This window comes from Tamandua tetradactyla, chromosome 7, assembly GCF_023851605.1.
Source record: "Tamandua tetradactyla isolate mTamTet1 chromosome 7, mTamTet1.pri, whole genome shotgun sequence".
Lineage (NCBI taxonomy): Eukaryota > Metazoa > Chordata > Mammalia > Pilosa > Myrmecophagidae > Tamandua > Tamandua tetradactyla.
In genome coordinates, this window is record NC_135333.1 from 131,533,208 (window position 1) to 131,549,593 (window position 16,386).

The 16,386-nt window shown below is 37.3% G+C and overlaps 1 protein-coding gene across 5 annotated transcripts in view; it reads left to right on the forward strand.

Annotated features, from left to right (window-relative positions):
* Nucleotides 1–16,386, forward strand: part of SRGAP1 (SLIT-ROBO Rho GTPase activating protein 1) — a 387,180-nt gene that overhangs the window by 40,415 nt on the left and 330,379 nt on the right. The gene's annotated exons all lie outside the window — the stretch shown is intronic.

Sequence of the window (16,386 nt, forward strand, 5' to 3'; positions counted from 1 at the left end):
GGGGTGGGGAAGACACAGAGCGAGATTAAATACCGGACTGACTTTTCTCTACAAAGAACCCTGAACTTTAGTGTACATCGTGCCTGTTTTAGACCAAATAGTTGTTTCACAGTCGAAGCACCTAATTTATGCATGGTGCATAGTAGGCACTGTATCTGTACTTGCTGAATGAACAGATATATTAAGTACCCCAGTTCTTAGGTGTAGGTAGCCGAAACAAAAAGTAACAAGGATACATCTGACAGTTATTGAAATTTACCATAGGCTCATCATTCATTTACTTTACCTGTTTTCTTCGTAACTGGCCTGTAGCTTCCCTACCTTCCATCTCTTTTAGAAATAGCAACACGGTTCGCATTGACTGTGTTCTTGAAGTTGCAGATACTTCTGTGTACTCTGGACCCTGATACCTGATTTGGAAGAGAATAACTCAGCATTGATCTTAGATCATCCCTCCCCTCGCCCCGCCCCCTGGCTCTGCTCCCACAAAATGCCAGAGGTATTTTTAACAGAAAGGAGCAGAATGATTTGTTTTTCAAAAGCCACACATTTATGTTAGATAGAAATATTGACAGCGGCCAAAGGGCAGGAAAAGAATAAGCTTGCAGAGAATATATAAGTAAAAAGTGTAAATGAATGCTTTTCTTTGAGGTACATATTTTTTCCCTCTGTCATGCTACTGGCTGCTGTGGCTGCCAGCAAAGTTTGTGTTCTCATTCCAGAGTGGAAAAAAGAATCCACATTAATTAAAGGAGCTGTATGTAATTTGTGATCAAGGAAGGCTAAAGAAGTGGTTGACCATCAAAATTGGAGCTATTTAGAGGAGTATGTGGTGTGAGTGGTATATATTTAAGCTGGAGGATGTGACCGCTGCCCGGCCACAACCCCACTCACTTCCCTGTGCGATGGCCAGTTCCACCTACGGTGAAACTGTGGAGAGAGATCAGACTAGGCGTAAGTAACTTGGGGTACCTCTGTGTTGGGTCTGCCCAAGCTTTCACGCCTGCAAAACAAAACCTCTTCACCTGGGTTACAACAGGTAGTCACTTTATCCTCGGCCCAAAGGCAAGACACCCTTCTTCCCACGTTGGTGTCTTTGCATCCCTTTTATTCTCTTTTGCTGGTTCTAAATAAGTGCCTGTATTTTTTACCCTCTTTATAGATTGTTCCTTTAAAACTTTGTTTGCACCTCCTTGTTTCTCCCACAAGGAAAGCACATCCTCCACAGAGGCTTCTCTAGAGAAATCTGTGCTTTCCAGGCCAGGAATGGGAAAGGCCCTGCCCAGAGCTATGCTGCTGATCCCAGACACCTTTTTCATTCCTTGGATAGAAGTCCTTCCTCTTCCTTGGGTTCAGGCCACCGAACTAGATCCCCATCCTCTCTCATTCTTTGTGACCCTCCCTATTCTTGATTCTGGGTCACCCTTCACACTCATGGCTGCCCTTGACACTTCTCTCATAGAAGCCCTCCCTGCCTCAAGTCCTGTGACCTTCCCCTTCACGTCTGAGTTGTCATCTGAGACTACTTCTCCACCTCTGCCATTGTATACCTTGCTCTGCTAACTCCTGGCCTTCAGTTCTCTTGTTTGCTTGCTCCTAGTATCCCGTTCTGTAAGGGATTAGAACTACCCAGGACCTTCTTTCCCACAATACATCTCCACACATGGCCATTAGTTCATCCATTTCTGCAGAAGTTATTTTTGACCCCCATCAAGTATGATCGTTCCTTTCTCTGAACCACTACTGCGAAGTATGACCCATACTTTGCTTATTCCGTGTCTGTTGGCTTACATTTGGGTGGGAATTTATTCACGTCCTGTTGACCTTTGATTCGCTAGCACCTAGTGAATCTCTTCACATAAAGCTAATGTGTAGTGAATGTTTCATTGAACTGATTAAAATTGAAAGTATATTAGTATAGTCAGAAAAAAATTTGACAAATGGAGTAAATCTGTGCCCTCCCCCAGATATATATGCCATAGCTATTAAAAGTGGATAGTAATAAACTTACTCATTCCAGAAATTCTGTTATAGAGACTCTTTCTCCAAATTCAGCCTTGTAATAATAAGGAAATATATGCACACAGAAATAAAATAGAACCTAGGGAAATGCAAATCAAAACCACGAGATACCACTTCACACTTACTAGAATAGCTATTATTAAAAAACGGAAAATAACAAGTGTTAGTGAGAATGTAGAGAAACTGGAATCCTCGTGCATTGCTGGTAGAAATGTAAAATAGTTTGGCAACTATAGAAAACAGTCGGGCATTTCTCCAGAAAGTTAAACATGGAATGACCCAGCAATTCTACTCTTACATATATACCTAACAGAAGTCAAAGCAGAGATTCAAACAGATACTTTTTATAGCAGCATTATTCAAAATAGCCAAATGTGGAAACAACTAATTGTCTATTGACAGATGAACAGATAAAATGTGGCAGAAATGTACAAAAGAATATTGTTCAGCTATAAAAAGGAATGAATTCTGATACATATTGCAACATGGATGAGACTTGAAAATATGCTATGTGAAATAAGCCATACATAAAGGACAACTATTGTGTAAGTCCACTTATATGAAAAATATAGAATAAGCAAAAATTCATAGACAGAAAATAGATTTCAGGTTACTAGGGGCTGGGTAGGGGGAAGGGAAGTGAGAAGTTACTGCTTAATGGGTACAAAGTTTCTGTTTGGGTTGATGAAAAACTTTTAGTAATGGATGCTTGTGATATTAGCACAGCATTGTAAGTGCGCTGTCACTGAACTGTGCAAAAATATATAAATTTTATGTTATATATATATATATAAAACCACAATAAAAAAGCAAAAGGTTATAAAATCAAATAGAATAAACAAGTTTATAGTGAAAAGCATCCATGCCCTCCCTCTCCACCTCTAATATTAAATGCAGTCAACCATTTTTAAATGTTCCGTTCCTGACTTTTCTGATGGTTACTGCTGTATTGCTAAATACTATGATTCAGTTTTAAATATGCTGGTAAAAAACAGCATGAAAAAATAGTGTCATAAAATATGTAACAAATGGAGTGCTCACATGGAATCATTGTTACAATATCATTGTGAAAGTTATTGAAAAATATTCTAGACAAATGCCATTAAGTCATGATATTATTGAATCAAAATGTTCATCTCTCATGTTTATCTTAACTTTTTAGTGGAAAGTAATGCTTTTGAGATGCATGTGTATTCCATCAGTCCGAATAAAAGTGGTGTCTCTCTCCCCTTTCTTTCCTTTTCTATGTTCTTTTGCTTCTTGGAGTCTTGTTTTTTTTCCCCCTGCATGGGGATGCGGTATGGAAAATTTATTTTACCTGATTTACAAAACCATGATAAGCATTCTATGTAACTTTTTGAGTACTTAGGAGATGGCATTCCCTCTCACTGGTTTGGGAAGCTATAGTTTATTTCATCTTTGAATCCTGTCTCTGAAGGTGGAAACATGGGCTTTTCTGTCTTTTTTCTAAGCCAGTGTTAAATGAAATGTTATTGAGGAGACTTGTGCTTTTGGAAAAAGGGCACAATCTAGAATGCCTCAATTCAGAAAGCAAAATGGTTGCTTCTGGTTGAAAATAAGTTAGTGCATAGAGACTTAGCACACTTAATTAAATGTACTGCATTAAAAGAAATTGTAGCAATTATATATTATTAACCTAAGTGGTGCCAAGGCTTTGAAGTTGTTTGCTATGACTCATTATTTTCCTTGATTGCATGTCATCTAAGCAGGGATGTTCAGTTATATAGGTATTTAGAAGAGTGATATTGTAAACCCAAGTACAAAATTAGGATCTTCAGAACTCCATGCTACATATCCAAGCTACAGCTAAATGAATCCAGTCTTTTGCTACTATGGTTATTTTGACTGAGATTATGTTGTTTTTCCTGCCTACCTGCCAATCAGACATTGTTTAGTTCATTGGAAAATACATGTTGTATATGTCAATTAAAAACAGGGTGTCATTTTCAGGCTTATATGGGCAAGGCTTTTATTTGAAGCTGAAGTAAATGAATAAGGAAATTGAAGACCTGAGAAGAACAGTGCTGGGGCCATTATCATAAGAAAACCAGGCTTTGTAAATGGAGCTGCACAGTGATCATATGTGTGGTAGGCAGCAGGGGATGGCCCTGGCTAAGGAGACTCAAAGGTACTTTTCTGTATTAATAACTACAAGGTTGCAGTGGGTTTCAGTGAAAAGAAGAACAGTTCTGGATCTGATTTTGTAATTTTATGCTGCATTTAGCTACAGTTATCAAATGGAAAATGTGTACTGAGTGTCCATTACATGTTTGACAGCTAGAATTTGACAGCTGGGAAAGACTAGGGATCAGTGTCCAATCCCTTCTTTGTACAGAAGAGAAAATTGAGATCAGAGAGGCAGAATGACTTGTCTAAAGCCCCTCACTAAGTGATGTTGAATTCATCCATACATAAATAAGTCTGCTACATTTTATTTGTATTTGCTCTGATTAATTCAGTGCATTTTAAAAAAAGGTTTTTACTTTGAAATCATTTTAAATATATAGGAAAGTTGCCAAAATAATACAGAAACAGCATAAAACTCTCACATACCCCAACCCAGATTTTCAGATTTACCACCTGTTTTGGTTTGCCAAAGCTGCCAGAATGCTATATACCAGAAATGGATTGACTATTTTGATGGGGATCATTTACAAAATTACAGTTCTAAGGTCATGAAAATGTCCAAATTAAGGCATCAAGAAGAAGATACCTTCTCTCAGGAAAGGCTGTTGGCATCTGGGGTTCCTCTGTCACATGGAAGGCATATGGTGTTGTCTGCTGGTTGTTTCTCCTGTGGCTTGTCTCTTCTAAGCTTTCTAGGATTTTATTGTTTTTTATCCTCTTCCCAAAGGACTTCACTAAAGGATTAAGACCCACCTTGAAAGAGCTGAGTCACATTTCGATTGAAATAGCCTAACCAAAAGGTCTTACCCACAATACGTCTGGCCTCAGAAGAATGAATTAGAAAAACATGATCTTTTCTGGGTTCAAACCAGCACACCAACTATTAGCATTTTGCCGCATTTATTATATCATTCCATCATCTATCTATATTTCCATTCGTCTACTTTTTAAGGAGGTTGCGTACATCATGCTCCTCTAACATGTAATACTTCATGTTTCCTAAGAGGAAGAACATTCTCTTATGTAACCACTTTAAGTACAACTATCACATTCAAGACATTTGACACTGATTTAAAGCATGTAGTCCCTATTCCTTTATTTTTTCAGTTGTCTCAATAATGTCCTTTGGGCATTGTCTTCTTTATCATTAGATCCAATCCTGGATCATGTACTGGTCAATTCATTTTAATGTCCACTATTTGTTAAACTTTGTGACTGAAGCTACACTTAACATTGTCATATAGCTCTTTTGCACATAAGGAAACAAAAGTTTAATTTGTTTACCTGAACTAAACATTCAAGTCCTTACTGCATTCAACGCACTCTGCTACTTTTCAGGATATGACTTGTTAGCTTACTATGAAGATTGGTGTTCAAATCAGGGCTAGACCCTTTTTTGGCCCCTTCTGGTCAGTAGCTTATCACACATGGGAGTCATTAAGCCTTTTTAGACAATGTATTTCATGGTTCATACCCTGTAAGTGTGGTTGAAAAGTTTTGTGAAAGCTTTTGCCCTGCACAGTCCAACATGGTAGGAACTACCCACTTTTTACTATTTAATTAACATTAAAGTTAATTAAAAATCAATAAACTTGAAAACTTATTTCCTTTATTATGCAGTCACATTTTGACAGCACGTGTATGGGTCATTCCCATCATTGTAAAAAGGTGTCTTAGACAGCACTGTTCTACCTCTTTCCATACCACAGTCACTTATGATAATCTAGATCTGAAATCCAAAGCCCTGAAGTTGAGTTCCAGACTTACCCCACTGAACTTACCCCATTCTATATGCTTATAAAGTTCGATGCAGGTCCTTTAACCTAGACAGAGATCTGGTTTCGTTTGTATAAGGTGAGGTTATGTATCCTACAATGTTTATGAAATGCTTCCATGTTATACCTAAAGGGTTTACATAGACAAAAGTAGAAGTTGGGGTTATTAGTAACTTGATTAGTGACAAAAAGCTATTTCCACGTGAAATTTTTGCTTCTTTGCTTCATGGGCTATTCAAGATATGGTGTCTCAAATTCATCTACTCTCTGGGTGAATTATACCCCCAGCAACAACAGGTGGCTACATGCCTTTATTCTTTGATATATCATAAGATAAAACATCATCTCCTGCCAGGCTGCCTTCACTTAGTCCAGTTTTTCTTTATAAGGTTCAGTATAGTGTAATGGTTGAGACCATGGCCTCTGGAGACATTCAGCTTATATTTGAATGCCAGCTTTGCCACATACTAATTGTGGGACCTTGGACAAGTTGTTCCTTGTTTTCTCATCCATAAAATGGGGGTTAATAAAGGTACATATGCCACAGAGTTGGTATCGGGGATGGGGGGGGGGGGTTAGTTTGCTAAAACTGCCAGAATGCAATACACCAGAAACAGAACCACTTTTAAAAAGGGAATTTATTAAGTTGCAAGTTTACAGGTCTAAGGCCTTGAAAATACCCAAATTAAGGTATCTATAGGAGATTACCTTCACTCAAGAAAGGCTGATGCCACCTAGAACACCTGTGTCATCTGGGAAGCCATGTGGCTGGTGTCTTCTGGGGTCTTTGGCTTCTCGACACCTCTCTCAGCTGGGAAGGCACGTGGCAATGTCTGTTAACTTTCTCTACCAGCTTCTTAAAGTGGATTTCTTGGGGGGCCATTTCCTTTCTGTATCTTCAAGATCTCTGGCTGTGGGGTCTCTTTTGGCTTTTTTCAAAATGATTCCCTTTTAAAGGGCTTCAGTAAGCAAATCTACCTTGACTGGGTGAAGACACATCTCCATGGAAACCATCTAATCAAAAGGTACCACCCACAATTGGATGGGTCCCATCTCCATGGAAACAGTGAAAAAGATCCTACCAGCAATATTGAATTAGGATTAAAGAAATTGCTTTTCTGGGGTATACAACAGTTTCAAACTGGCACAGTGGGGTTTCATGATATAGTACCCACATACTTAGCCATGTCTAGTACTTAGTAAAAAAATTTTTGTTGTTAATAATAAAAGGATTGTGACTTACTGATAATTTAGTATAGAAAACATATTGCAGAACATTCTAGTTGAATTGTTTGATAGAGGTGCAAAGTCCAGATATAGAGCTTCAGCACTAAAAAAGAGAAGGCATGGCATCAAAAATTTTGAGATTTACTGGAGATGGGCTTTCTCAGGGAAAGAAGCATGTGATTCTTTCTCTGTGTTCCCCTTCCCTCTGTGCAGTGGTCCCAAAAGCAAATAAATACCTAGGAGAGGCAGTCAGATAATCCACATGCATAAAGCATATTGGGAGTGAGAGATTACAGAGTGGAAAGGACTGTGTCAGATTGGAGGCTGTGTACCCTAAATCCTCTACCAACCTTCATCCAGTTATTAGTGTTAGTGAATCTAGAGGTCCTTGTGATATCTTCAGATTTCCAGTATTGGCACATTTTAATTTAAAACTTTATGTATACCAGACAGAATATGTCCGTGGGTAGGATCCTGTGGGTTGCTGCTTTATGATATTTTCTTTAAAATATTTCCTAGTGTCTTCCTTAGAACACTGAGTTATTAAGTTGGAATTCCTTGAAAGAAGGGTTCTGTAGTCAGACAGCTTTGAGCAACATTGGTTTTATGGCCAAATATGTTTGGAAAATGCTTCACACTGGATTTCGTTTCCCAAGCATATCCCAAACTTGATCAGAAAGTCCTTTTCCCAAAGAACATGTATTAATTACCCTCTCCATGGATCCACACAATGTAAGCATCAGTATTCTGGAAAATGGCAATAATACTGGACTGATTCATCTTTATATAATGGATGTGAATCAAATTTTAGTTAATATTGAGGAGGAAGTCATTATCTTAAGTTACATACCCTCCTATAATGTAAATATTTATCCTTCTTTATCCATTTTAACAGTATTGGATTTTCTATTTTTAAAGTAAAGATCTTATCACTATGAAGCCTATTGCTATAGACTATGTGCTGTTTTGATGTGGTTTCTGTAAAGGAGTAAATCTGGAGACTACTTTTGTTTGGGAATTAAGCTAATGTGCTAGGGAAGAATATGTTTGGCCAAATTAAGGGGACATGATAGTATGAGAACTAGGACGATTAGAGCAATATTTGGTAGACTAATGTTTGAACATGCTAGTTGTGTTGTGCTCTCAACTTTCTTACCCCTACCTTAGTTTAATGATTTGGATATTTGGAACACAGGAATATTTTCACCTTCGTTAATGAATCCATGTGCAGTGTATGGGAGGAGATGAAAAAAAATTCCTCTAAAGGAATTCAATGAATTCTCTTTTCAGGCAATAACTCTTTAACATGCTCTCAAGATTTCCTTTGGTAACAACCTCAATTTACCTTGCTTGCTATTTCAGATGTGTCTTAAAATAGCAGGATTTCCCACAGTCCTCTTGAAATTTTTGTGGTGCTTTTCCACTTAGTAAAATGTTTCTGCGTTAGATTTCATTTAATTGCATTTTCAAGTATCTTTATTCTGAGCCTGAAATTCAATTTGGGAACACAATGAATGAATACAAATCTTTCTGGGGATTTCTTTTTGGTTAGCATTTTCAGGGGGAGGAGGGTGGTGTATATGTGCCAGAGGCGCAGGAGAGAAATAGATTTCATCCTTGTTATTTTTGTTTGTGTTGTTTTGTTTTGTGCATGGGCAGCCACTGGGAATTGAACTGGGTCTCTGGCATGGCAGGCGAGAACTCTGCCTGCTGAGCCACTGTGGCCCATCCCATTGGAACTCTGCCAGTTGAGCCACTGTGGCCCACTCCATCCTTATTCTTTTTAAAGTTATTTCTACATATTCATATGGAAATCAGAGAACAAGAAGCCACAAAATGCCCACTCACCTGAAGCTGAATATATTTCAATCATTGAGAGGTTTGGGGTAACAGGAAGTGGTGTTGTCTTGCACTTTTACATAGCTCATTCATTGTGATAAGAAGGTAGAGCTTGATTTATACTGACCTTGTATCTAACCAAAACTTATCCTACAGACTATTGGGGTAGAAAGGAAGAACTTTCTGTGAAATATAGCTATTATTGGACTTTAAGGGACACAAAATAAAAAGCTATGAGCATGCCACATACTTGCAGGGGGCTTTTCCAGCAGAATTTCCTAGGCTGGAAAGGATGCCTGTTGGAAGTCTTTTAGTTCATTCAGAAATGTGGAGACTGATGTGGTGGCTAAGAGTTTGGTTTAGCAGTTATGAAATATAATATTATACTCCAATCAATTTAGTATGTTCTGATTTTAATTTATAGGAAAAAGTTGTGCATTTCATATCATTCTAAACAGTCTTATTGTTTTATTGAATGGGGACATTTTCCTTGGACATTTCATGTATTCCCTTTTGCTAATTTAAAAATGAAAGTCTGTCACATAAAATTGACATGTCATTAGGCGCTTCAGTCTCTGTTCCAAAGTGGGAAATTTCTGCACATTAAAACTTTAAATTATATGGGGTTTTAAATTGGATATGTTGCCATTTTAGTTTCCTAGCCTGCTCAAGCAAATACCATGTGAAATGGTTTGGCTTAAACAATGAGAATTTATTGTCTCACAATCTTGAGGCTGGGAAAATGTCCAAATCAAGTCATTGTCAAGGCTATGCTTTGTCCCATGGAATGTGGCACTCTGGGGCTGGTTGCCTGTAATCCTTGCTTCCTCCAACCCATGACAGTGTCTCCTGGACTCTTCCTTCTCTTCTGGGTTCTGTTTTAGCTTCTGATTCCTATGGCATTCTCTCTCTCTCTCTATCTGAATTTATTCTCATATATAGGACAGTAACAGGATTAAGACCCTCCTGATTAAGTGGGCCACACCTTAACTGAAGTAACCTCATCAAAAGGCCCTACTTAGAATGGTTTCAAACCCACAAGAATGGATTACAATAGTGGATAAATCCTTAGGGGAGTAGGGAAGCCATTCATAGGCTGGTCGTGCTTAATTATGCAAGTTTATTTTCCTCAGTAGTCCAAAATGTACACACTTTTGTTGAGCTGGCCTGCCTGGTCTGGCTCACAAATGAACTCACCCTGACTCTCCACATTTGCTACAGTCTGTGCCTTTTACCCCTCTGGCTTTCTAAATTGTACTTGTTCTATAAGGTGAAGTGAAATCTTACCTTATGCGTGAATAATGCTATTTCTTTCTGTTTTTCTGGCATGCATAAAGCGCTCTATATTTCTGGACCATCTAAAGTTGGCATCATACCATTTAGTACATTTAGCACTAAATCGTATTTTGTTTGACACAGTGGGTTTTTTTTTTTTTGGTGTGTGTGTGTGTGTATGCTCTATGGCACATTTCATTTTTTTTTCCATGTGAGTATCCGTATCCCCTATTACAGCACAATTTGCTGAGTTTTTATTTGGTGGTTTTTCGTTTGTTTGTTTGCTTGTTTGTTTGTTTGGGAAGTATGTGGGCCAAGAATTGAACCTCGGTCTCCTGTATGCAGGTGAGAATTCTACCACTGAACTATCTTTGCACCCCCTACACAGTGTGTTTCTTAATTCAATTTTATTGATGTATTCGTGCACAATACAATCCATCCAAAGTACACAATCAGTGGCTCATAGCATCTACTGTGTTTTTAGTCACAGTGTGTTTTTAGTCATGTGTACCCAAGTTGATTGTCCGAGCTTTGCCAGTAGCTATTACTAACCACAGCTTAGATTCCCTAAGTATTTCCCAGCTGTTTTGGGAAGGAAACGGAGGTCCAATATCTACTGGATGGCAAGAAAGAGCCTGAGATTAAAAAATTAACTGGATTATTGTCAAGGAATATAAGGAATATGAGAAATAATCAAGCTTAAACTCTAAATTGGAGTTATTTAAATCCTGTAACTTGTCAAATTTTATTTTCAACATTTTCTTTATGTAGTAAATTGCCCAACATTGTTCTCCATAAAGATTTAAACCAGGAATTGGTAGCTCACTGGATTTAGTTTTCAAATTTGCCTTCTTTGGCTTTTATGGTTTAGAAAAATCAGGAAATTTTACCAAAATTCAGATATCTAACTTGTTTGAAATAACCTCCCTCACCCCAGTGGACTCCAGAAGACACAGAATTTGAAAAGCATGTTTTCAAAGAGTCATGGAAAAAGCAGGTATCAACAACAAGCATGTACTGAGTGTTTACTATGTCCTGTACATTATTCTAAGAACTGTAGAACACTGTATCTCTGGTAGATAAAGAGTGCTTGTATCCCTATTTTACAGAAGAGGAATCTGAGGCACAAAGAGGTGAGCCCTTGGCCTGGGCTCCCAGTTTGCAAATTGTGGAATTGGGATCCATACTTAAGCAGGCTGACTGCAGTTTCCCTAACCAGTATGCTTTGCTGCATACTAAAGATACCTGTTCAGTCTTCCCTTAAAATGATCTGCTAGATGTGATTATAGAATAACAAAATAGATTTTAATGTGTAAAAGTGGAACAGTAGCTTATTTTTCTTTCTGTTCCCTTACTTTGCACTCAACTTGATTCTAAACTTTGAAACAAAATGATCGCTACGTGAAGAGGACTGCACAGATCTAATTGGTTAAAATTAGTTTACATATTTGTTTTTATTTTTATTAACTGCCTACTATTTTTGTTAATTTTTTTCCTTTCCTAAGGTCATCGTAACCTCATTCTTTCTAAACCAAATGGATCTCTCTTTTTTTCTGGATTTTGCCTTTGCTTCTCATTTGGTCATTCTGTCATGTACTGTATTATTTTAATCTTGACCTCCCAGTTAGACCATAAACATTTTAAGGGTTTAAGTCCTTTATTTCTCAAATATATAACATTAAGCACAACGTTGAGCATAGTGCTTTTTAATACACACTGTGTGCCCGAGGGGGCATTAAGATGAATTTATACTATATCTATACACACACACACATGCAAACTTTCTATTCTGGAAATTTCTAAGCATACTCAGAAGTAGAGAGGATAATATAGTGAATCCCCACACATCCATGCCTACCTTCAGCAGCCCTAATATGTTTTTTAAATTGTGAAATACACACAAGGAATAATCTAGATATATACATCAAAAGGAATAACAATGAAAAAATAAATCCCGTGTTGTAACCACCCAAATTATGAAATAAAATGTTGCCAGTACATCAAAACAACCTGTATTGCATTCCCTTTCCTACCACTAAAAAAAACACTATCCTAAATTTTGTGTTAATTATTTGTGATTGAGACTGTGAGTTTGTTTGCAAGCCCTTTTGCCCCTTTCTTTTTAAGTAATAGAACCCCCTGTGTTTTAGCTGAGTACATGCCGCCCCTTTGCCCAGCTAAAGACTATATTTCCAATACTTCCTCATGGTTATATATGGTCATGTGACAAAGTTCTGACCACTGTCATATGATAGTGGCCATTCTGGTGGGTGTGAGATGATATTTCATTGTGGTTTTGATTTGTATTTCCCTACTAGTCAAGGAAGTTGAGCATCTCTTCATGTGCCTTTTGGCCATTTGTATTTCCTCTTCTGAGAGGTGTCTGTTCAAGTCTTTTTCCCATTTTGTAATTGGGTTGGCTGTCTTTTTGTTGTTGAGGTGAACAATCTCTATAAATTCTGGATACTAGACCTTTATCTGATATGTCGTTTCCAAATATTGTCTCCCATTGTGTAGGCTGTCTTTCTACTTTCTTGATGAAGTTCTTTGATGCACAAAAGTGTTTAATTTTGAGGAGCTCCCATTTATTTATTTCCTTCTTCAGTGCTCTTGCTTTAGGTTTAAGGTCCATAAAACCGCCTCCAATTGTAAGTTTCATAAGATATCTCCCTACAATTTCCTCTAACTGTTTTATGGTCTTAGGCCTAATGTTTAGATCTTTGGTCCATTTTGAGTTAACTTTTGTATAGGGTGTGAGATACGGGTCCTCTTTCATTCTTTTGCATATAGATATCCAGTTCTCTAGGCACCATTTATTGAAGAGACTGTTCTGTCCCAGGTGAGTTGGCTTGACTGCCTTATCAAAGATCAAATGTCCATAGATGAGAGGGTCTATATCTGAGCACTCTATTCGATTCCATTGGTCGATATATGTATCTTTATGCCGATACCATGCTGTTTTGACCACTGTGGCTTCATAATATGCCTTAAAGTCAGGCAGCGCGAGACCTCCAGCTTCGTTTCTTTTCCTCAAGATACTTTTAGCAATTCAGGGCACCCTGCCCTTCCAGATAAATTTGCTTATTGGTTTTTCTATTTCTGAAAAGTAAGTTGTTGGGATTTTGATTGGTATTGCGTTGAATCTGTAAATCAGTTTAGGTAGGATTGACATCTTAATTATATTTAGTCTTCCAATCCATGAACACGGTATGCCCTTCCATCTCTTTAGGTCTTCTGTGATTTCTTTTAACAGTTTTTTGTAGTTTTCTTTATATAGGTTTTTTGTCTCTTTAGTTAAATTTATTCCTAGGTATTTCATTCTTTTAGTTGCAATTGTAAATGGGATTCGTTTCTTGATTTCCCCCTCAGCTTGTTCATTACTAGTGTATAGAAATGCTACAGATTTTTAAATGTTGATCTTGTAACCTGCTACTTTGCTGTACTCATTTATTAGCTCTAGTAGTTTTGTTGTGGATTTTTCCAGGTTTTCGACATATAGTATCATATCGTCTGCAAACAGTGATAGTTTTACTTCTTCCTTTCCCATTTTGATGCCTTGTATTTCTTTTTCTTGTCTAATTGCTCTGGCTAGAACCTCCAACACGATGTTGAATAATAGTGGTGATAGTGGGCATCCTTGTCTTGTTCCTGATCTTAGGGGGAAAGTTTTCAATTTTTCCCCATTGAGGATGATATTAGCTGTGGGTTTTTCATATATTCCCTCTATCATTTTAAGGAGGTTCCCTTGTATTCCTAGCTTTTGAAGTGTTTTCAACAGGAAAGGATGTTCAATCTTGTCAAATGCCTTCTCTGCATCAATTGAGATGATCATGTGATTTTTCTGCTTTGATTTGTTGATATGGTGTATTACATTAATTGATTTTCTTATGTTGAATCATCCGTGCATACCTGGGATGAATCCTACTTGGTCATGGTGTATAATTCTTTTAATGTGTGACCACTGTCATATGAAAAGAATTTATCTGTCCTTCAGGGGAAGATTGTGCTCTCCTTTCTCTCCCCTTTTTCTTTGTTGAAATATGGATACGATAACTGGGACTGAAGCAGAGCCTTAGAAACATGAGATGGAAGCCAGATGTTGAAGATACAAAGCAAAATGATTGAAGAAGTAGGTATTTTTTTTCCAGCCCAGGTAGGCTGTGCAGTGGTACTTCCCTGATCACTGGGCTTCTAATATGTCCTGGTACGTTTTACTTATAATACAGTCCACATGTCCAAAATCTGAAAGGTATTGGTATAGAGTGGAAAGTTTCCCTTTTACCCCTGCTGCCCGATACCCTTCCCCAAAACAGCCCAAAGCCACTAATTTATTTTATATATTTCAGTGGAAATTTATGTGGCGTTATATATTTTAAATATGGTTAATCAGATTATAAAGTAGGAAACAACTACAGTCCCTCATCAATAAATATCTGAAGACCCCTGCTTTTGACCATTGTTCTGGGTTTTACAAGCCACAGTTCTGATATTGCTATTGTGTTATATTGAAAAGAGTTCTGCAGCATGCGATGTTCAGTTAAAAAACATAATGCTATGATAGTTTATCAAAGTCTGCTTTGGGCACAGGAGGAGGTATTGGCCATATGTGTCCAGGTTATCTAATGACTAAATTGTCATTCTCTTTGTCATTTCCTTAAGAGTTGATAAGAGCTGAGCAAAGAGGAGTCTCAGCATAGTAAATCAGGTGGTCCAATTGTCTGAACCTCAGTAAGAAATCTGCGTCCTCTGAAGAGACCGTGTTCATGAATGACAGCTTGTGCACGTTACATACTGGGAAGTCCAAATGCCCCACTCAGAACCTCTTTGGTCGTGATTTATACACAACTCTAAACTCTAGTTAATAAGTCTACTTCCTAATCCACAGAACAAATAGAGTCAGTACAAAGGAAAAGGGAAAGTGGTGTTTTTTTGTAAGCAGGTACCCCAACAGAAGTAAGAAATAACAGCAGACAGGATGACAACATAGGAAAGACTTAATTAATTCATAGCAGCCGGAGGCTATTTAATGAAGGGACAGACACTCCCAAGTACCTCCCAGTAAACTCCCTTGCTATCCGTAGCTCAGCAAAATGCAGTAATTAGTGTTTATGGAAATGAGCCTAGTCATCAAGACTGTCTGTTCAGTGCATTGCGTTTTACCAGGATAGGCTCAAGCATACCCATGGGGGAATGATAACTTTGAGCTTTAAAACTTTACTGTAAACAGAAAAGACTGACAGATTCAACTGTGTCAAAATTAACAGCTTCTACACTCAGAAGAAAAAACCGAAACAAAACAAGTAGAAAAGCAACAAACTGGAAAAGCTAGTTTTCTGTTTGTAACAGGCAAAGGGTTAATATTGGCATCTGGACAAATGTCCAGAGCTTTTACTAGAAGAAGAGGGAGGGCTGATAGATTAAAAAATATAAAGGCAAACAAAGACAATAGAATTATACTTACTTTAAAAAACATGCAATTTTACAATTTTTATAATGAAGGCATATGAAGAGAAATGAAAATATAACAGAAAAGATGTAAAAATTCTTATAAGGCATTCTAAAGAGATTGCCACTAAATGGTGTGTGGGACATAACTGATGTTTTGTTTCTTTTGTCTTTTTTGTGTGCATGGAAAGGGGTAAGAATATTTGGCACCCCAGAAAACTTTGCAAGAATATACCTTTGGGACAGTTTTTCTCCAAGAACACTTAGGGATTTATAAGGACATCCTTCGGACTCCTGGAATTCTATGAAAATTTGAGTTTGGATACGTTTAAAGTGATCTTAAAAAAGGCATATTTTGGGATTATCTGATGACGACTTGGAAGAATATTGACCCACATTTGCTTTTTTTTAAAGGTATATTTATATATATTTAATAGAGAACATTATTTCTCTTTCAATTTGTGAAGAGATATTTATTTATGAAGTGGCATATTAAACATATAAATAATCAGGTAATGTTTCTACTAATATTCTTTAATACCCATTTTCCCATTAGACAAGAATTGATAGTTATTTTTAGCAAATATGCACATCTGTGTTGCTATGTCCTTTATTCATCCTTATTTTTCTATAAAAATATGATTTATAAAATTAC